Source organism: Pecten maximus, chromosome 5 (assembly GCF_902652985.1).
Source record: "Pecten maximus chromosome 5, xPecMax1.1, whole genome shotgun sequence".
Lineage (NCBI taxonomy): Eukaryota > Metazoa > Mollusca > Bivalvia > Pectinida > Pectinidae > Pecten > Pecten maximus.
This window is the reverse complement of record NC_047019.1, coordinates 18935208-18957405: the sequence shown is the minus strand read 5'-3', so window position 1 is coordinate 18957405 and position 22198 is coordinate 18935208. Positions and strand designations below refer to the sequence as shown.

The 22198-nt window shown below is 35.1% G+C and overlaps 1 protein-coding gene and 1 long non-coding RNA gene across 8 annotated transcripts in view; one reads left to right on the top strand and one right to left on the bottom strand.

The window, feature by feature from the left end:
• Positions 1-4134: 4134 nt before the first annotated feature.
• LOC117327417 (protein-methionine sulfoxide oxidase mical3b-like) overlaps positions 4135-22198 on the top strand; it is a 57130-nt gene continuing 39066 nt past the window's right edge. For 6 of the 7 annotated variants that reach the window (XM_033884376.1, XM_033884378.1, XM_033884377.1 and 3 more), the window contains exon 1: positions 4135-4241. The gene's annotated coding sequence lies outside the window, so the exon portion shown is untranslated. Of the gene's footprint in view, positions 4242-8489; positions 8662-22198 lie in introns of those variants that run through there. The other variant, XM_033884371.1, reaches the window with a different exon arrangement.
• On the bottom strand, positions 14872-16220 carry LOC117327418. The gene is made up of 2 exons (XR_004532634.1): positions 15956-16220; positions 14872-15337 (listed from the first exon to the last, which is right to left on the bottom strand). It is a non-coding gene; the product is annotated as an uncharacterized LOC117327418 (long non-coding RNA).

The following is a 22198-nucleotide window of genomic DNA, read 5'->3' as shown; positions in this document are numbered from 1 at the left end:
TCGACAGAAATATTACTTTTTGGCAGCAACAACTTAACTTTTGACGAAAATTCCTTGATTTTTAAATGTGTGCAACAATTCATTATCAGCTCCAAGAGATTCCATTAATTCCACGTTTCAACTCTGTATTTATCGTTTTCACAGTTGTATCAGCATGCAGTTCTTTTTAAATGAACAATGGTATCGGCAGTCTCCCTCTTTCTCTTTCCCTTCTCATCTTATCATTTCCCACTACCTGTCTCTTTCCAATATAGAGTTATTTCAATATTCATATTCATTCTCCCACTTTGTTACCATGCTAAATTGATGAGTCATTAACGGAGACGGATTAATATAAGTTTTAAAAAACTTGTTTCTGAATCCATTTCATGCTGTATTTTTAGCCCACCATCATCAGATGGTGAGCTATTCAAATCGCCCTGCGTCCGTGGTCCGTCGTCCGTCCCTCCGTCCCTCCGTCCGTCCGTCCGTAAACAATTCTTGTTATCGCTAATCCTCCGAAAGTACTGAAGGGATCTTTCTCAAATTTCATATGTGGGTTCCCCTTGGTGCCTAGTTATGCATATTGCATTTTGAGACCAATCGGAAAACAACATGGCCGACAGGCAGCCATCTTGGATTTTGACAATTGAAGTTTGTTATCGCTATTTCTGAGAAAGTACTGAAGGGATCTTTCTCAAATTTCATATGTAGGCTCCCCTTGGTGCCTAGTTATGCATATTGCATTTTGAGACCAATCGGAAAACAACATGGCCGACAGGCAGCCATCTTGGATTTTGACAATTGAAGTTTGTTATCGCTATTTCTGAGAAAGTACTGAAGGGATCTTTCTCAAATTTCATATGTAGGCTCCCCTTGGTGCCTAGTTATGCATATTGCATTTTGAGACCAATCGGAAAACAACATGGCCGACAGGCAGCCATCTTGGATTTTGATAATAGAAGTTTGTTATCGCTATTTTTCAGAAAGTACTGAAGGGATCTTTCTCAAATTTCATATGTAGGTTCCACTTGGTGCCTAGTTATGCATATTGCATTTTGAGACCAATCGGAAAACAACATGGCCGACAGGCAGCCATCTTGGATTTTGATAATTGAAGTTTGTTATCGCTATTTCTGAAGAAGTACTGAAGGGATCTTTCTCAGATTTCATATGTAGGCTCCCCGTGGTACTTAGTTATGCATATTGCATTTTGAGACCAATCGGAAAACAACATGGCCGACAGGCAGCCATCTTGTATTTTGATAATTGAAGTTTGTTATTGCTATTTCTGAGAAAGTACTGAAGGGATCTTTCTCAGATTTGATATGTAGGCTCCCCTTGGTACTTAGTTATGCATATTGCATTTTGAGACCAATCGGAAGACAACATGGCCGACAGGCAGCCATCTTGGATTTTGATAATTGAAGTTTGTTATCGCTATTTCTGAGAAAGTACTGAAGGGATCTTTCTCAAATTTCATATGTAGGCTCCCCTTGGTGCCTAGTTATGCATATTGCATTTTGAGACCAATCGGAAGACAACATGGCCAACAGGCAGCCATCTTGGATTTTGACAATTTAAGATTGTTATCGCTATTTCTGAGAAAGTACTGAAGAGATCTTTCTCAAATTTCATATGTAGGTTCCCCTTGGTGCCTAGTTATGCATATTGCATTTTGAGACCAATCGGAAAACAACATGGCCGACAGGCAGCCATCTTGGATTTTGACAATTGAAGTTTGTTATCGCTATTTCTCAGAAATTGCTGAAGGGATCTTTCTGAAATTTCATTTGTAGGTTGCCCTCTGTGCCTAGTTATGCATATTGGATTTTGAGACCAGTCAGAAAACAACCTGCCTGACAGGCAGCCATCTTGTATTTTGACAATTGAAGTTTGTTATCGCTATTTTACAGAAGGTACTGAAGGGATCTTTCTGAAAATTTCATATGTAGGCTCCCCTTGGTCCCTGGTGTTGCATTTTGGGACCAATCCGAAAACAACAGACAGCCATTATCGCCAAATCTTAAATTTTATATATAGGTTACCCTTGTTTGAAAAGTCCTAGAGGGCTGTTTCTGAATTTACACAGATTAGTAAGACTTAGAGGAAGGGAAAAGTAGAGAAAAGATCAATCTGACATGGAACCTATAAAGATCATTCAATGGTGGGCGCCAAGATCCCTCTGGGATCTCTTGTTTTCTGATTGTGTCTACTTTTCATGTGTTACCAATGAATGAATAAAATAAAGTTTACATTAATGCATTATATATATATTTTCCTTTCCATCATGATGTGCTGCTGTTATTTCCTTACTTGGCGCTTTGCCGCCCAGAGAAAAAAACTTCATTTGGTCGCCTTATCTTCACCTCTTTATTGTGGCGATAAATTCACCATGTCAACGTGTAATAAGAAAAATCGTTATTCTTGTAACGAGATGTACAATGACCCTCCAAGACTTGAATCGTTATTGACGAAAAGTGCGATTGCTAACTCAGAGACCTGCTAATCTGTATTTATAGAGGAGAGATTCACAAAACTGAAATGTTCTTATTAGTTTCTAAAGTTTGAAATGTTTGTGAGCTATGGGATGGATGTGGATGCAGTTTGTTTGAGATTAATCCGTGTTCAAAAATCCATTGTTTTTCTTCGTGGCAATAAAATATATGGTCTGGGGCACTGCTTTATAATATGGATGTAATGACAATTTGTAGGTTAAATTATGTGGCGAATGTGGCTAGTCCATGACAAAAGTAAAACATTCGTATCGGCCTAAACAGGCCAGCTTAATACAACGGTCTAGTTTGGAGACGTTACTGATACTCCATTTAGGCCAATTATGATTTTAGGTAGGTTCAAACTACTTTGTACATTACATAGTCAATCTGATTGGTACACTTAGAACTGTCACTGAATAACCTTTGAAACTATACTTCATAATGTCATATTTTATCAATTACGCTACACCAAGACATGCAATATACTTGTTATGATCAAGAATTTACAACTATACCCATGCCATTGGTCCGAAGTAGAGACTCCTAGCTACTATTAACAGAATGATGATTCTGGATTTGGGTGGTCGTGTGGGGACAAGTTCCCGGGTTCTCCAGTTTTCTCCCACAGTAACACCCCTCACGAGCTTCAATCCGGGCCAACAGGCGTTATCTAACTTTTTTCGCAATTGCTGCAAACTAAATAAAGTTTACATTTACAATGTGGATTTCGAGATTCTAATGTCATGTCAACTTAAGAATTAATTGCAGCTTACAATAATAATAACAAAACAAAAAAATGTCTGAATGTCTTGACCCATGATATCTGATTATAACCTGATAATTGACTGCAAGTACTTTCAGTTGATATATTTTCAGTTTCAAAGACATAAAAAGGATAATTAAACAAGAACATAACCATATAAACATTCCCTACATACCTTGTTTCAGAGTTATAGTTAGTTAGTTCATCAGTTAGTTATACAAACCTATCTCGTTTATATTGGTTTCTTAAACTTATCAGAATCTTTAAAGAAATAGCTTATAGAGATCCGGACTTTCTTCTTCAAACAATGTTAATATTATACTGGCTTTACTTTTGTTTCATTAAACCAACAAAAATGCTTGAACCAGCCTAGGCAACCTTCTGATCTTTCACACATTCCCTCGCGTTCTTTCCTTGTTCATGTTTAAAATCAAAGTGTGTCATCACATGAACTATTTTTGTCAATACTTAACTATTGTGTATTGTGCTGTTGGATGAAGGCAGCTGTTAGTTGCAACAACTCGTGCCCAATCACTTGATGTCTCGTCAAGTGAAAATATGTTTTAATATACTAATGCAGAGACCTATATACTATATAGTATATAGGTCTCTGACTAATATAAGCTTGTATCAAGTGATAGGGGCTTATATTGTTTCTATAAATACAAGATGCAGATCTAGGCTTGAGACTACATTGTAATTCTGCTGATAAAACCTTCTTCTATGAGAAAAATTAATGGGATGATAATAACACTAATAAATTGGTCCATATCCGTATTTCAACAAGGGACGAAAAAAAAAGTGTCAGTAACGTGCAAGCAAGCAAGAGTAGTTTCCCTTGATGTGGAATACACAAGAACACCCCGACAGGGGTCAGGCATCACCAGTTGCAAAATGGCGCTTGACTGTGGATCTACAGAACACCACCGCTTGCAAAACTTTAGGAGTTACACATAATTTCTTTTTTCTATGGAGCGGAAACTTACCATATCTGTTTATAGGTAAGTTCACTATATATATATATTTTTTGATTATCGCATTTACTGTAAAGACACGTAGTAATATGTACTTGTTTGGATTTTTGGTTGATTGTGTGTACGTGATTTGTGGACACACGTCTGTTTGAATGGACAGTCTTATTTAGTTACGGGTCCTCCCCAAACTCCTGGTGAATCATACGGGCGGCTCCTACACTCCTCTGGCATTTGCACACTCTCGTTTGTTTAAAATCTGACATAGAAAACATTTAAAGGTTTGAAGACAGGAAGCAATTGTAAATTCAAAATGATTATGTAAGTTGCTGTATGCAGCTGTGTACACAAGTGTGCACATGTACATTCTTGATAGGTTGCTCTATACACAGGTGCCTGACTCGTTTTAAAAAATAATTACATATAAGAGTACATATAGATCTCATTTATATATACTCTTATATGTTATTATTTTATAAAACGAGTCAGGCACCTGTGCTCTATATCTACTTTTGTGTCATCACATATTAGGTTTTTGACATATAGTGATAAAAATAAGCAACTGCCCTTTTATAATAAAGACAAAAATAATTGTTGTCTATCAAGGATCACCAAGTCACCATAGAATTTCCAACCTATATTTGTATTATCCGGTTATAAATTACTGGTCTTAGTATAGTTAAACTTCGATTTAAGTTCACTGTCATTGTTTGTGTTTGTTACATTAACAAGATACTTCAAATAGACAAATGCCTGGCATTGTAACAATAAAAAACTCATACATATATATGTGATAAAATTTATATTTTTGGACCAGTGTACGCCTAACAGTCAGTTAATTGTCAGGAATATATTCAAAAAATGGCATAACAAGTCATTTGTAAATATATCCTAAAAAAAGAATGAATACTGAAAGGTTATACATGTATGTTAAAGGATATGAATATAAGTGGAATACTTGTATACATGTCATGTTTGTCTGTGAGTCCAATTACTTACTGTGTGTATTTCAATTTGTCAAATGTCTTTGTTTTAATTAAATATATATATATATGCTGATTGGACTAGACAAAACAAAAACACAACTAAGTCAAAGGTTTTTTAAACCCATGAAAGGTTTTATAATACATTCAGCTGATATAGACAATCAGGTAAAAGCTATTACCTTTATTGTTTTTGATGACAAGCTTGTCAAGATTGTCTACTGATGATCATCATACTGTTCATGAATGAAGACGAAGTGTATATTGACCAATCCTTACACTTATTGGTCATTAAGCCAAATGTTTATACATGTCAGGCATTTATCTCGCTTGCTACCTCCAATGTGTTTACTGGTCAAGTTGAGTTGGCCCCTTTTATGTGTCAGTCATATCACACACCTATTCACCTACAAAATTACAGATTAATTTTCTGAATGAATGGGATCATATTAGCGTGGACCATGAATCATTTTGGCACAAGTTCATGAATTGCTGGCTATTTAAACTCTCAACCACTTTACAGTTTTGGATGTTTGCTGGTCATGTTGTGTTGATGATCAGCCATGGCCACTTTACTTCCATGATCAGTGATTTGTTTATATTGGTTATTGACACAATCTATTGGGTTGTTTGAATTGGCAGTACAAACAGATAGCCACATTCAAATTCTTAGTTTATTGCTTACTTATTTGATAGGATCTGACTCCAACACTTTCAATATCTTAATCAAATTTTAATTTAATTGTTTTATCTTTGTTAAAATGAAGGTAGATTGTAGTTTGCATAAAATAATAATGAAACCCTGGATACTTGGAGACTGCTCCAGACTTCAGAATTTTTAAGTACTATATGATGACAGCAGGGCATCATGTTGACCCTTGACTTTTAGCAATTTCAGAAGTCAAATCACTATTTCTTAGAAATCTGAAGGGTCAAAACATATGTCAAATAGAGGTCCCTTCAAACCCAGGAGTCAGCTAGATCTCAATTTGGGGAGTCAAAAACATACTCTCAAGGGTCTACTGGATGCCCTGGACAGGTTGACAACTAATTATTATTCAACAACTATGCATTGTTTTGTTATTTTAAAATATTTTCAAAACTGAAAAATGAGTTTTAATGCTAGTTTTCATTTCAAAGAATTACAATAAAATGGTATTTGAGGTAAATGTAATGATGCAATTCTGAAATGAACTTGAGAATTGTCACTATAGCCCAGATCAATATAACACCAGAAATGTAAAGTATTTGAAGTATTTAGCTATATTTAGTCTAGTTATACACATTGGATAGTGTATTATTAGTATAGTTGGCTACACATAGTTATTGCCCCTATAATTAGTCTTTAGTGCAGGTCCGTCATATAACCCATATGCCAGCTGTTTGTTGTTGATGTGGATAGTGGATACACTTAGCAAATAGCAAAGATAAACTTAAGTCTTTTGTTTTAGTAAAAGTTTGTTGCTTGACTGCCAATTTTTTCTATAAATATCATTAAACAGACAGACAGATGCAGTATGAGATTTGTTCATTGTAAGTCATTACCATGAAGAAAGACATAGGAGAATGTACATAATGATTAACAGCTGATGCTGTTTCATTTCAATGTTATGTTTTCAGTTTTAGTAAGTTATGAATTTGCTGAGTGAATTATAAACATCTTATTTTACCTTTTGTGTTAATGTTACTATATTGGATTACAATGGCAAACTAAATGGTAAGCTTACAATTTTGTGAACAAGTTTCTGGAAAACTTTAGCTTGACCCAGTTGCATGTAACACTGGTACCTGCCGCTGGGCATGTCTTTGAATATTGCTCAAAAATTGTTGATAAACACTGGAACTATTTATAGTAAAGAAGTGGTCTGGATCTGTAGATTTTAATAACAGTATATATATATATTGCCCAGTTCCTCACATGCTGGTCTTGTTTCCAGATTGTCTTAAGTTCTAAATGCATGTAGATTCCTAGCTTCAGATTTGCTGTACAGTATTTATATCAATTGATAAAATTTACATCTAGTTAAGATTTATCATTTAATCTGGCTATGGGATTTTGGTATGAAAGTTAATATACACCATACTTATAGTATTATTTACTGAATGAATACCTGATGGTATCCCTAAATCCTTGATAGAGAATAAAGGACTCTCATGCATTCAAACTAAACAGTAAAATAAAGGACTCTCATGCATTCAAACTAAACAGTAAAATAAAGGACTCTCATGCATTCAAACTAAACAGTAATTTAAACAGGACACTAATAGAAGGACCCCACTTCTATCTGAAAAGGACTCCACTTAAAAAAATACTCAGTGAAATAGCTTTTATTTAAGATGAAGTTCAATGCCATTAAGCCATAGGTTACAGTTGGTGGATTCTGGTGTTCAGTGTTGGTTAATCATTGGTAGCTCTAGAAGATCCTGTCCGATTTATATCAAACAAATGGAGTGTGATTATTTTGAGGTCCTCATCCAGGGCTACATAAACTGAGTTTTATCCACTATATGAATGAGTTTGAGTTTGTTGATTCAGCTAAGCTCTCTTTCATTACATTGAGTATACAGACCATAAAGTGTATGTGTGTCCATCATCTGTGGCCATGGGAGTCAGCAGCATATGTTGGAAGTAGTACCATAGGATGATCTGAGTCACAGGTGTACACTGGTGTTGGGATGGAGCCAGTTCTAATGATAAATCATACTTCCTTCATTGGTTTTGTTTGAAATTTAATTGATGTTCTTGTAATTTGCTGCTTATTTACAAAATTAACTGTTGTAAAGTTTACGTATATGATGACAGGACTCATCATAACTTTTGTATTACTAATATCTAAATCCAAGGATTAGATTTTGAATCACTTCAGGTCCTGAGTAAGTGAAACTGTTCACAGTAAACATATTTCCAGAGACAGTATAGTTTTAGTCAATTTTATTTAAATTAACTTTTTTTTTTAAAGATTTTTATAAACATAATAAAAATAAAACCATACATTTATATTACTCCTCTTTGGAAGTTTTATCTATTGAATGATAATGTAAGTAGTTGACTTTCTAAAATTAAAATTATCATTATGTTGGTTGTTTACAGAGGTTAAATACGTAATCAGGACTATGGGTATACGTATAAGCTTGTCTTGATTGCTCACAACCATATAACTTTCCTGTTATGTTAGGTCATTCACTTGAACAGTTTCCTCCAGGATGGCTGATACATGAATGTTAGGGTTTATAGGTACAGTTTAATGTGTCAGGCTTTGTGTAGGGATCTATATATATATCGTGAGCACAAGCATTGATCACCAGTGTTGGTGTTGTTGATGTAGATTTATACATTACAAAGTGTCAGTCTACATAGTTAACCAATAATAGATAAACGTGAAGACAATGAAATGAAGATCAATAATTAGCTGTTGAATTACAAGTGAGGAGAAGAACAACAACAAGGATTTACATATATCTGTGATGTAAGTTTTATTTTAATGATCACAAGGTATAATTAATATAATTTCTTAATGATTCATCATCTTTCACAGTATATATATATATATATATACGGTAGTATATATATATATATATGTATACGGTAGGTACTATTTACATTAGGTTTGCATTGATCTGTACAGACATCAAAATCTATACTACAATTACGTGATACATATCACAGATAAATAAATTTAAATGTTGTCAAATTAACACTATTAATCTATTTATTTTGTCTTTCATCAACATATTAACTCTTCTAGTATCGCTTACTACAAGCAAGGTGCTTATATCAGTATAAGAAAACTTAGTATAACATGCCAGATGTGTCAAATCTATAAAAAGAAGTGTATCATGAGAATACATACTGGTACGACCCACATGTGTTAGCTGGTGTACGCAAGTTTATTATCAGTTATTGGTTTACTGAAGGTATAGTACAGGTGAAACAGACTGAAGATAGTGGTACCTGCAGCTGTAGGATAGAAGATATGAGTTAGAAAGTTAAGCCTACATATACTTACTTGTAAATTACTAATTACAGATAAATTACTAATGTGCATGTGTACATCACAGCTGCTGGCCAGTGGAAATGTTTCCTCCAGGATAGACCATATTTGTACTATTTATATTTTTTATTTTGAAAGCAGTTCAAACTTGAGACTGTTTTGGTAAATTTTTGTTCTCGTAGAACATCATTTGGGAAGACGTGTAGCTTTTATACCCTTTAACTTTGAGGAAAAAGTGTCTGGAAGAGCAAGTGGAAATAAATAGCATCTTACTCCCAAGAGATAGAGGTTCTGCATACAAATGGATGTGGATGAAATAGAGCTTGGTTTCAAGTCAATTACCAAATAAATGGAAACAGTACAATGATGACTGTTGACTTTGTATAATATGAGTTTTGGCAGTAGCTCTATGATGTAGATATCAATATTCTGTGTGTGTGTGTGTGTGTACCCTATATCTATAGCAATAGAAGTGATATATAATATACTGCTGTGCTATAGGTATTGTGCCAGACTTTCATAATAGCTAATACGGTATTCTATTCATATAAAAATATTTAAGTTCTCTAACATGTAACCTTTGAGCACTTTGAACTGGATCGTTTGATTAAAAGTGAAAAGAAAAAATTGTGTTTAATGTGAAATTAAGCTAATGTAGGTAAATGTAAGCACCTAGATATATAGATGGCCTGTGATGATATTTAGTGTATTGGGTTGAAACAGACCTACATGTACAGATCATGGGGGAGTGTAGAGGAATGCCAATAGATTACCTACAGATATACTGATATACATACCGACACACTTTGGTGGAAGGGTCAGTTGGTAGATAATTATGAAGTTGGTATTTGTGAAACACCTTTTGTTTATTTATACTCCTAAGCTTTAAGGAAGATTTCTGTGTTTGGTATACCAGTTCCCACATGTTGTAAGGCAGACTTAAAAGGTCTTTGTTATACATCAGGTGGGATATAAGGACATACACCGTAAGACTGGTATTGTCTGTATACATGTGAATTTCATTGTCCAGGTGTCTACATATATCATAATTGTGTAGAGAGAACACTTACTGCTATCATATACCCAATGGATTTCTTCTGTTATTGTGCTGGGTAGAGTTGTAATTTGATAGCAGACAACACATATCATTGCATGAAGGATCTGCTTTCTGTAAGTTCCTTGAAATATTAAATTGACAAGTTATGACAGCAAGGTGAGATTTTTGATGTTCGAATTGTGTTTGCACAACTTCCTTACTATATTTAGTAGTTCTGTACACACAAACAAAATAAACAGTTCTAAACAACTATTGGGATGAAGTGGAGATATGTATACATGTATTCTTATACCATTTGTTAAATAGCACTGGTTTTAAATTTCTTTAAAAGAATTTTTAAATGTATGCAGAACTTGGTGTCTGATGATTTAATTTTTGTGCTAGTGAAATCTGATAATGAAGTTTAAGACACATATACATGGTGGTGTACACACAGCATTACAGCTTTATCCTTCGCAGAAGGTGACATTCAGAATATTTAGACTTAATATGACTTGCATATATTTTACCTACCTGATAGACTTTGTACACCAATAGGTCTGTACTGTTGTATAGGACAGAGCATATCAGAAACTCTTCACAATAATTTAATGTAGTGATTATATATATATATTACAAACCACATACTGCATCCTTGTAGCTTTCAATGAAAGACGTCATGGTATTATTATATGTGGATCAGTTCATATCTTCTTATTTTTTTTTTATGAAAATCATAACTTGTGGTTTTATTAATAAACATATAATTTATTGTCCAAATTAATGTGAAAAGAGGGTTCCACACAACCTATAATATGCATAGCTTCATATTACAATGATACACATACAGTTCACAATTCTGTATGGTTTCAGGTAGTTTCATGGTGTATTGACAACAGGAAAAAAGATACTAAATGAAACAGTTTATTTTTCAGTTGTGTTTCATGGAAAATTTCTAAAATAAGGAAGAAATTTATGTAATATCTCAAGCTACAACAATCTGTTCATTATATTAGCTTTACTATATGTATACCTGGTAATACAATATATTTCATAAAATTACAGGTAGATTAATTTTTCTGTGTTTTCAAGATTCTAAACAATTGCCTTAAATCAGATAAAATTGCTTGAAACTTTGTGAGATAGCATCATTTCAAATGTTACCATATCCTTACAACAAAGAATCCTATTTTGTTAGATGATATTCTGTCTATCTTGTTTATCAACGGATCAAAAGTACCAGTACCAGTATATTGTGACTGTCCTTACGGAGTCAATTCATACGAGTCATAGACTTGTAATTATTGTATTTCAAACGTAGATGGATTTGCGTGACAAAACCTAAATTGACAATGTAGTACTTTGGAGATCTGTTTCACTGTAATGGTGTACATGTTTGTGATTTACAATTTTGTGACTAGGGGTTAGCTGGAGTATTGTTACTGTGTGAATTGACAGTTTCAGCTGGTTGTGATGAAGAAGGAATAGATTGCAAAATTGCCAATAGTAAAATGTGATATAGATCTCCCTCCATATCTCCCTCCTATATAAGTATTCATCCTAGCCAAGAGGAAGGAGAGGTAACACATCAACTTTAACTCAGTTTTGTCGGATCCATATTACAGGACAATGAAAGATTAGTATTGTATGAATGGGTTAACGTTTGTTACGGTAGTCGGGTACTGTATGCCTGCCCGGCTAATTTTGCCGATAAATACGGTACAGTGTCAGGACAGACAAGACTATGTTGTCTCCATTATGTTATATTATGGCAGATACAGTTTCCTTGAAATGACTAATGTTTATTGACTTTCTATACAGCAATTCTACAAGCTGACAAATAGTTTTTTTTTTTTACAATAACCTGTTGATTCAGATACATATATAGTACTGTATCATTGAGACTGTTTTGGTAAATTCCATAGAGGAATAAGGAAGATGTATTGAAAAAATACCAGTTCATGTTGAAATGAATCTGAATTCAGAAACCTAACCTTGTATTTCATTATACATTGTTATATGTAATGGATACTTGATAGTGCTGCGTGCAGCTGTAATAGAGGCCTTTTGTTTGTCTCTATAATGTATGGACTCTCAAGTCTATGATGCCTGATGTTGGAAATAGCTGATGACGACATGCTGTTGAATGAGTCTTTGTATAGTGAGCTAATAAGCTGGAAGATACTGTACTCCTACTGTTAGGTAAACACGTGTGGGTGGGTGTTGCGTACCTGCAATTATCAGGTCTAGTCATCAGTGTGTATATACCTGTGTATAAATGTGTTATCTAAGGCCTTACGATATAATATCTAAGTCCTTGACAGGTAAACACCAGTAACTACATTAAAATCAGGAAAGTTTATTCTCCAAATGATTGTGAAATTGGTGGTTATAAAATCATCAAAGGAGTTCTGTAAGCTGAATTACACACCTGGATTTAATAAGGTTCACCTGTGACATTCATCTACCTGAGCCAGGTGTGATCTCATGGCCACTAGCTATAGCTGTAGTGGTCATCTCTAGATTAACTGTAAAAGGACCAGTGTATACAACTAACTGTCAACACCTATACAGAGGGTCTTACCTAGCATACACTGTTGGTGTGATGACTAGGTATATATACCTTATACTGGTTACACCTATGGACAGGTAGGAAATGTACACATGTGATTTGACCTGTCCATCATATACTGCGTGTGGGAGCTATGTGTTTTGTACTTGTCCACCCATGTCAGTGTTTCAGGTGTGTATGATCTATCAGTTGGACATGTGGCCCAGTGTTTTTGAATAAGACCAGACAAAAATATGTGCATTGTATGTGTCTGTCAGTAAAAAGAGGCTTAAGCTTGATACATATGATTTTAACTTAGTGCACATGCTACTGAATCAAACAGTATAGCTATGTAGAATTTACTTGCAATTATAATAGGATGTTGTGATTGGCTGAATTAGACATATGATCAAAACATCATATGCAGGTGTTTGTCACTTTCAGCGTTACAAATCAGGCAGTGTAATACTTTATTATTGACTTTTTTATTTTCATCTCTTATGATAAATTTATAGAGCTGTACTAGTAATTTCCATTAAAACTAGGGACTAAATAAACTTTCTGGGTTCCATTTAGGATTATTGAGTGAGTTTGTCTTTAATAGAAAGAATTAAGTGCTATCTAAAGTGTTTCGTACAGTATACAGTATAGTTTGTAATAAAATTTATTTTTGAAGCTTTTATCTTTCAGTTATTTATATACCAATATATATATATATGAATACATGAATATCTGGGCACATATTCAAATACAAGATAATACACTAGGAAACTGAGCTTTTTTATTTGATTGAATTCCAAATAGTCTTAAATTGATAAAATTTAACCAATGCAGATGCTTTAATTCAAAATAAGCTTGTAGATTTTCATAGAAAAATAAGTTATCAAAATGGAAATTTCTGATAGAATTTCCTGTGTTGTCATGAATCATACCTAGATTTTGTTCATATTTTACCCATATTTTGTTTCATCTTCAGGAAGTTCTGTTTAATCAGTTAGCTATATATGCGTCATCAAATCCTATACCTAATGTATATTATACTGTACATGTAAATTGTTTGGTAAACATGTACTTCCCTTTGTGTTGACAAGCAAAAGCCTATATATTGATCGTACCAAGCCATGATGCAGTTGCATTGGATATATATAGATACTATAGTGTAGTGGTAGTCGACTATTTAGATGATGTCATCTATACTATAGCCCCTATACAGGTATCATATTATATATTATCCATTTTTTGTAACTAAATTATGGCATATTTTATTGTGGCATTTACCAGATAGATAAATCTATTGCAAATCATGGACGGATGCTCGGCATCACCTTATTAATTGCAATGCAATAAAATCCTGTGGAGACTGGCTGTGTTACATTTTAAACTGTTTTCTACCTGTATACAGGACTACTAGATTATTTAGCTAAATCACTGTCTATACATACATCCAATTCCTGTTTAATATTATAATTGTGAAATGATATGTACATGTGAACAGACTGTCTGTCAATCACTTGACTCACCCTGCTCTCTTATGGAACTAACTCATTAATTAGTGCTATATATTGCAGAAGGTGTGTATTGAAACTGCAGGGTAACTTAGAATAAGCTTTAATTAGTGTTAGTAAATAAAAAAAATTCTCCAAATATTTCTTATCTATGGTATACATTTTACTTTTCTTATAAATACTACATGAATAATATACAAAGTATAACTTTATTCATTGGAGTCAGCTTATTAGCTTATAGTTGATGCATTAACTTCCAAGGTACATTCACAGGGGCTTGGCACGATTTTCCAAATGATAGTCTATATATATATGTATATAGATACTATATACATATATATATAGACTATCATTTGGAAAATCGTGCCAAGCCCCTGTGGGTACATTAAACTGAAATTAACTGACATCAGTTTTGATTTGTAACGCTTGTGTCAACCATATGCATGCACACATGTTTAAGGGGGTATTTTATGGAAAACACTTCTTGATGCACAAAAAGAAGTTGTGCATTTGGGCAGGATTGGAATGTGTGTTTGTAACTGTGGTCAGAGCGGCACAGCCATACCCAGTATTGATAACACAATAAAGCATTCTATACAGTATATACATATTTATTTACAGTATTTATAAGGCTATTATATCTACAAAATGCACACACACTCACACTCACACTACACATAAGGATATATACAGTCTTTTTAATAGTTCTGTCCTCTTCCTTTCCAATCAACTCCTCTGGTCCTCTGTCCTTATCACGTCACCTGAGTAGCCAGCTATGAGTGTAGATGTAGATACTTCAGTATCTCATAACACTTCAGTGTTAACGCAACAATCAGCTGATATCGGAATCATCATCACTGCCACATGGAAACCACACAGGTATACATGTAGGTCGAACTGTTGACCACTGACTTATATGAGTCAACTGCATCACCGGGAAACAAGGCTGGGTTATACCGCCACTGACTATCACATGTAGATGACCCTGTCATGATCAAAACTGTTACTGTGTTGGCTGGTCCATCTCACCCAGTTCCCTTGATAATCCACGGTAGAAAGCTGGTAAATACAGAAAATAGGACATAGTTTGTAGAAATCCGTAATATTCCAGGTAGTTTAAAAGTCTCTTCGCGTATACAAGAGCTAGATATTTATTTCACTTACGCGCTTCCATACATTTACACTCCTAACAAACTGGGGTTTCTAGATATACAATTATATATAAATTCATGATAATTAAATAACATTCCTTAAATATTACTATAATTACTGAATAATATAGCATACTTATGCGAATTACCAGTTAGGTAAACATGCGGGTCCACAGCGTACAATAAATAATTACAGTCTATCACCTATGGGCCTCCATACCTATAGAAAACGCATACGCTTACTTTACACTAAATACATGACAATAACTGGCCCGTATACAACTAATACATGACTGATATACAAATGTCTTGCTTATACAGCTTATTGATACTATAGTTACCATTATAACATATAGATAAAACAATAACTAGTTATAGAAATTCAAACATACACGTAAACAACTCAGTCACGCACGAGTGGACCGCATCAACTATAAATGCTTGACCGGTCTCCTACAGGTAAATACTATAATCCAATCGGATAAATACATGGGCAATATAAACCAAAAAAGGGGCAAACACTTACCACAGTCAGCTTTCTGTGCTTTCACTCATATGAGACAAATATAACAATGTCTCCAATACCTCGAACGATCCTCCGTCCAGAGCGTGCCTTACCGATCGCCCGTCATCTGGTATCTCTCGCGCCTTATCGAAAATACTTACCTGACAGAGAGGTCCGACTTATAGGTAGCGCACCACTAAATACAAACCCTACATACATACCACATAGAAACACCACAAAATACTTACCATAATTACCAATCTAGTTATGCGAGCGTGACAGTGTTAAACATTGAGCTTCCTGCTCAGCAGTTTCATAGTTTATGCATGCTGGGTACATCTTCATAGAAACATGCCTGTACATTTCCACAATGGAGATATCACAGCTGTTCTACACATAATATACGATTAACCATGGGTACCTGTGAAAAAAATCAGCTTGCATTGAAAAAGTGAATATATGACATAAGACTGCAGTGTGGGCTATATTTATGTAAATTGTATGTTTTATCATTGCATACATATACCAACTATGTTTTTACAGCAAATTACGTTCAGTTTATATTCATGTGTTTGGGAATTTTAAAAGCTAGTGACAGCTATTATTATTAAGATCATATGATGTTGCATAACATTTTCATTAATATAATTGGTGTTGGTCACAGATATAGTACTACTATATCCCCCTGTCCACTTAATACCTTGAGTTATTATATATAATTCGCTACAGTTCTCTGCTTTGAGTCTCCACAAGGCTGCAGGATTTAAGTATGCTGGCGGTACAAATTTTCAGAATTCAGAGACTTCTAAGTAAACATTTGTTTGGGCTTTATATATAAGACTTTGTTGATTTTCTTACCGAGATCTTGATAACATTCTTGTGTTCATATTTGTTCTATAGAAGGGTATGACATATATAGGTAAGATATAGCCTGTGTGTTAGCTGAGACATGGAATTTGTAAGACCCACAATTAACATTGATCTGACCCATCGTGTATTATGAAAAGATAATCTGTGGAATTTAACTTATCTGAGCTCAGAGACTTGGCTGATCTTTCTGCCTAATTAGTAAGGCTTTATGAAGTACATATCTCTAGGTTATGTGTAGATGAACTGACAGTCTGTAAAAATGTTCTCTGCTAATTCGGCTTTGTGGATTTAAAAATACATTGATAGAGCTAGACAGTACGTATACATACACAATAATAGACTGTAATTCTACAACAGATAATCATTTTCCTGTTGAGTCCTGTTGTTAATTTTCATAGCAAGTACTCTTTATGGATACAATTACAGCACTTTCCATCGTTAATCATCAAGACAGTAGAACTTCCATATAATGTTTATTTTGTAAAGTGAAATAGATCAATTGTCCAATAGAATCCCAATATATACTGCCTTACCTATACATAATTGATATTGAATAACAGATACATGGAAAAAACACCCGGAAATTTTGTCAAACACTGATGTATGGTTAATTTTTCCTGTTTTTAGTATCTGATTAGTTTGCAATGTTACTGTATGTGTGCATTATAGATAGAGTGAAATACTTTGCATGCATCATCTACATACGATACTATCTATACATATTTAGTACAAGTACATCACATCACCGAATACTGAACACGCATGGGTACTATGAGGCGATAGTGCGCCTTCCTCCAGGCACTAATCAAATTTGGTACGAGATTAAACACGAATCCTTTGTGACATCCCCTGGTTGTTACTCTGTGTGATATATGCTTGCACTGGACAAAAATGTCAAAATTGGCTAACGCTTACCTGTGGTGAAGTATTCAGTTGAATATGAAAATTAGCAAATTAAAGTGTGTCATGCATATGTATACTAAACCCATAATGGCCTTCTTAAGAGGATACTATTGCCTCTTAGTGTTGTCATGTAAGTGCCCTCACCTCTGGCTAACCGCTTATATATATAAATACTGTATACCGTATTTGACCTAATTAGGGCGCCCCTACCTTTTTTCAAGCAAATAAATCTTTGACTGAGTGTCAAAATGGTGTTCAAAAATAATAATTCATGTGAAATGTTTTGCTACTTTATGTGTTAAATTTTCTTCAGCAAATTAAGTAACTGGAACACAAGTTTTCGTCACATTTTGTCTATTCCTACAGATGACACGTCAGTGCAAAGAGCACCCGAAACTAAACACACATACAAATAATAACTAAATTACTTACCATCTTTAATTGAAGATAAAGTAAAAGACTTCACACTTGTTGATAAATAACTTTTGTTCAGAACAGAAAGCTAGTAAAAGACATTGTAAATCAATTATTAGGTCAAAGAAAACGATGTCTGATATATGATCTGGACAATCAATTATTAGGTCAAAGAAAACGATGTCTGATATATGATCTGGACAATTACCTGTGTCTATAAATAGAACACAAAAGAGTTCCATTTGAACATAAATGGTGGAACACACGTTCTCTGGTCTAAAGATAAGCTGGCATGGTTTACAAGTTTACAGGAATATTCAAGTGATGTTCAAGCTTAATATATGATAATGAATAGATATCTTCATCTGGAATATTTTTATGACTGAATATTTTACCGTTTCCACAACCTTGGGTATTCTGCTATAAGATATAGTCTGTTTCATAAAACTTCAGAATAACTAATCTTAATAAGGGCGCCCCCACTGTCAATTACTCGCGCCCTGCGCCCTTAGGTCAAATACGGTATTACCTTCAACTTCGAGAGTCCTATGGTGTTTGACATGCGACTAAAGAAGACTGCCTGCAGATGACCCAGCCAGCCTTAGATGCACGCCCATGTCTGTTCAAAAGAGCTGTCTGGCCATGAGAACGTCCATGATTAGACAGGGTACCAAACTCTCCTGAGGGGGTTACAGGCCTAGGTGGCCTCAGCTACCAGCCCCATCACATCACCTGAACACAGCTCTAACCAGGTGAAAGAAGATGGAAAACCTGCATGAACCAATCAACCAATGTCAAGAGACGGAATGTATATATATACAATGGATATTGAAGTGCCTTTGACTCTAGATTGTGCACTATATATTCCATCTCAACAATAATATGTAAAACAAGTGTCTTCTCAATTAACAAGGCCATAATAATAGATAAAATCATATAGTGACACAAGCTCAATGTAATCTAAAGGGTGGTCCATCACAAGTAGCACAGTGGTAACACACTTCCCTTTCACCCACAGGGGCTGTGCTTTCACCTATGAGGCAAGGGTTCAATCCCTGATTGGACGTGAAATGGTATATGGGGCACTCTTGATTTCCTCCCGCAGTAAGATCCCTTGCACCCATCCCATCCCATCCAGTCCAACAAGGGTGATTATTTAATTGTTTCGCAATTGTTGTAAAATAAATAAAGTTTCCCATCAAAGTTTCCCTTTATAATATTGAAAAGTTTCCTTGATACATTAGTGCATGTCTATTCTAATACACAGAATAATAATTCATTAATAAAGAAAATTATTAACCAATTGTGTAAATTAATGTGACATCGTAAGTATTGAATCATGATACAAATGAAAAAAACTGTCATGGCTGGAATTTCTCTGACCACAAATTAAATTCTTTTCTACTGTTGTTTAGCTTGTATGTTTGTATATGATCGGAATGCAGTATCAAAGCTTAAAATATTTACACTGTGTATACCCCAAGGCTGGGAATAATGTATGTTGGAATGTGTATTTTGAGAATTTGTTAAATATATAGAGCAACATTGTTTCCCAGTTCCTGTTATAAATATATACATGTAACTGTAAAGTAGAATCTTAGTCTGGCGATATATTCACCAGCCCTACCCATTTTTAAAAATACTATTTTTTGTCTGCAGTTGTATTGTCAGTCAGTACCGGACCCAACTAGATATTATTTATTATATACTTAATTATTAGCTCACCTGCCCGAAGGGCAAGTGAGCTTATGCCATGGTGCGGCGTCCGTCGTCCGTCCGTCTGTCCGGCCGTCCGTCCGGCGTCAACTTTTTCATTTAAACAACTTCTTCTCAATAACCAAGAGGCCCAGGAACTTCATATTGGGCCTGTAGTATGCTTGGGTGAAGGGCTACCAAGTTTGTTAAAATAAATTACTTTGACCTTCATTCAAGGTCACAGGGGTCAAATACGCTATAATCTTCAAACGACTTCTTCTCAATAACCAAAAGCCCCAGGGACCTGATATTGGGCCTGTAGCATGCTGGGGTGAAGGGCTACCAAGTTTGTTAAAATAAATGACCTTGACTTTCATTCAAGGTCACACGGGTCAAATAGACTATAATCTTCAAACGACTTCTTCTCAATAACCAAGAGGCCCAGGGACTTGATATTGAGACTGTAGCATGCTAGGATGAAGGGCTACCAAGTTTGTTAAAATAAATGACCTTGACCTTCATTCAAGGTCACATTTGTGAAATAGGTTATAATCTTCAAACGACTTCTTCTCAATAACCAAGAGGTCCAGGGACTTGATATTGGGCCTGTAGCATGCTAAAGTGAAGGGCTACCAAGTTTGTTAAAATAAATTACTTTGACCTTCATTCAAGGTCACAGGGGTCAAATACACTATAATCTTCAAACAACTTCTTCTCAATAACCAGAAGACCCAGGGACTTGATATTTGGCCTGTATCATGCTGGGGTGAAAGGCTACCAAGTTTGTTAAAATAAATGACCTTGACCTTCATTCAAGGTCACATGGGTCAAATAGGTTATAATCTTCAAACGACTTCTTCTCAATAACTAGGGCCCAGGGACTTTATATTGGGCCTGTAGCATGCTAAAGTGAAGGGCTACCAAGTTTGTTAAAATAAATGACCTTGACTATCATTCAAGGTCACATGGGTCAAATACACTATAATCTTCAAACGACTTCTTCTCAATAACCAAGAGGCCCAGGGACTTGATATTGGGCCTGTAGCATGCTGGGGTGAAAGGCTACCAAGTTTGTTAAAATAAATGACCTTGACCTTCATTCAAGGTCACATGGGTCAAAAAGGTTATAATCTTCAAACGACTTCTTCTCAATAACTAGGGCCCAGGGACTTGATATTGGGCATGTAGCATGCTAAAGTGAAGGGCTACCAAGTTTGTTAAAATAAATGACCTTGACTATCATTCAAGGTCACATGGGTCAAATACACTATAATCTTCAAACGACTTCTTCTCAATAACCAAGAGGTCCAGGGACTTGATATTTAGCCTGTAGCATGCTGGGGTCAAGGGCTACAAAGTTTGTTAAAATAAATGACCTGGACCTTCATTCAAGGTCACATGGGTCAAATAGGCTATAATCTTCAAAAGACTTCTTCTCAATAACCAAGAGGCACAGGGACTTGATATTGGGCCTGTAGCATGCTGGGGTGAAAGGCTACCAAGTTTGTTAAAATAAATGACATTGACCTTCATTCAAGGTCACATTTGTCAAATAGGTTATAATCTTCAAACGACTTCTTCTCAATAACTAGGGCCCAGGGACTTGATATTGGGCCTGTAGCATGCTAAAGTGAAGGGCTACCAAGTTTGTTAAAATAAATGACCTTGACTATCATTCAAGGTCACATGGGTCAAATACACTATAATCTTCAAACGACTTCTTCTCAATAACCAAGAGGCCCAGGGACTTGATATTGGGCCTGTAGCATGCTGGGGTGAAAGGCTACCAAGTTTGTTAAAATAAATGACCTTGACCTTCATTCAAGGTCACATGGGTCAAAAAGGTTATAATCTTCAAACGACTTCTTCTCAATAACCAAGAGACCCAGGGACTTGATATTGGGCCTGTAGCATTCTAAAGTGAAGGGCTACCAAGTTTGTTAAAATAAATGACATTGACCTTCATTCAAGGTCACATTTGTCAAATAGGTTATAATATTCAAACGACTTCTTCTCAATAACCAAGAGGCCCAGGGAATTGATATTGGGCCTGTAGCATGCTTGGGTGAAGGGCTACCAAGTTTGTTCAAATAGATGACCTTGACCTTCATTCAAGGTCACATGGGTCAATTAGGTTAAAATCTTTAAAACACTTCTTCTCAATAACCAAGAGGCCCAGGGACTTGATATTGGGCCTGTCTGTAGCATGCTTAGAGCAAAGAGCCAAGACCCGATCTTAGGCCAATAGTATGCTGGAATGAGGGACTAAAAAATATATTGACATGAATAAACTTAGCTTACTCTGATATTTGAATAAAGTTGTTATCAGCATAGTATCTGTAGAAATGACCTCAATCAACTGCAAATTTGCTCTAGAGCCAG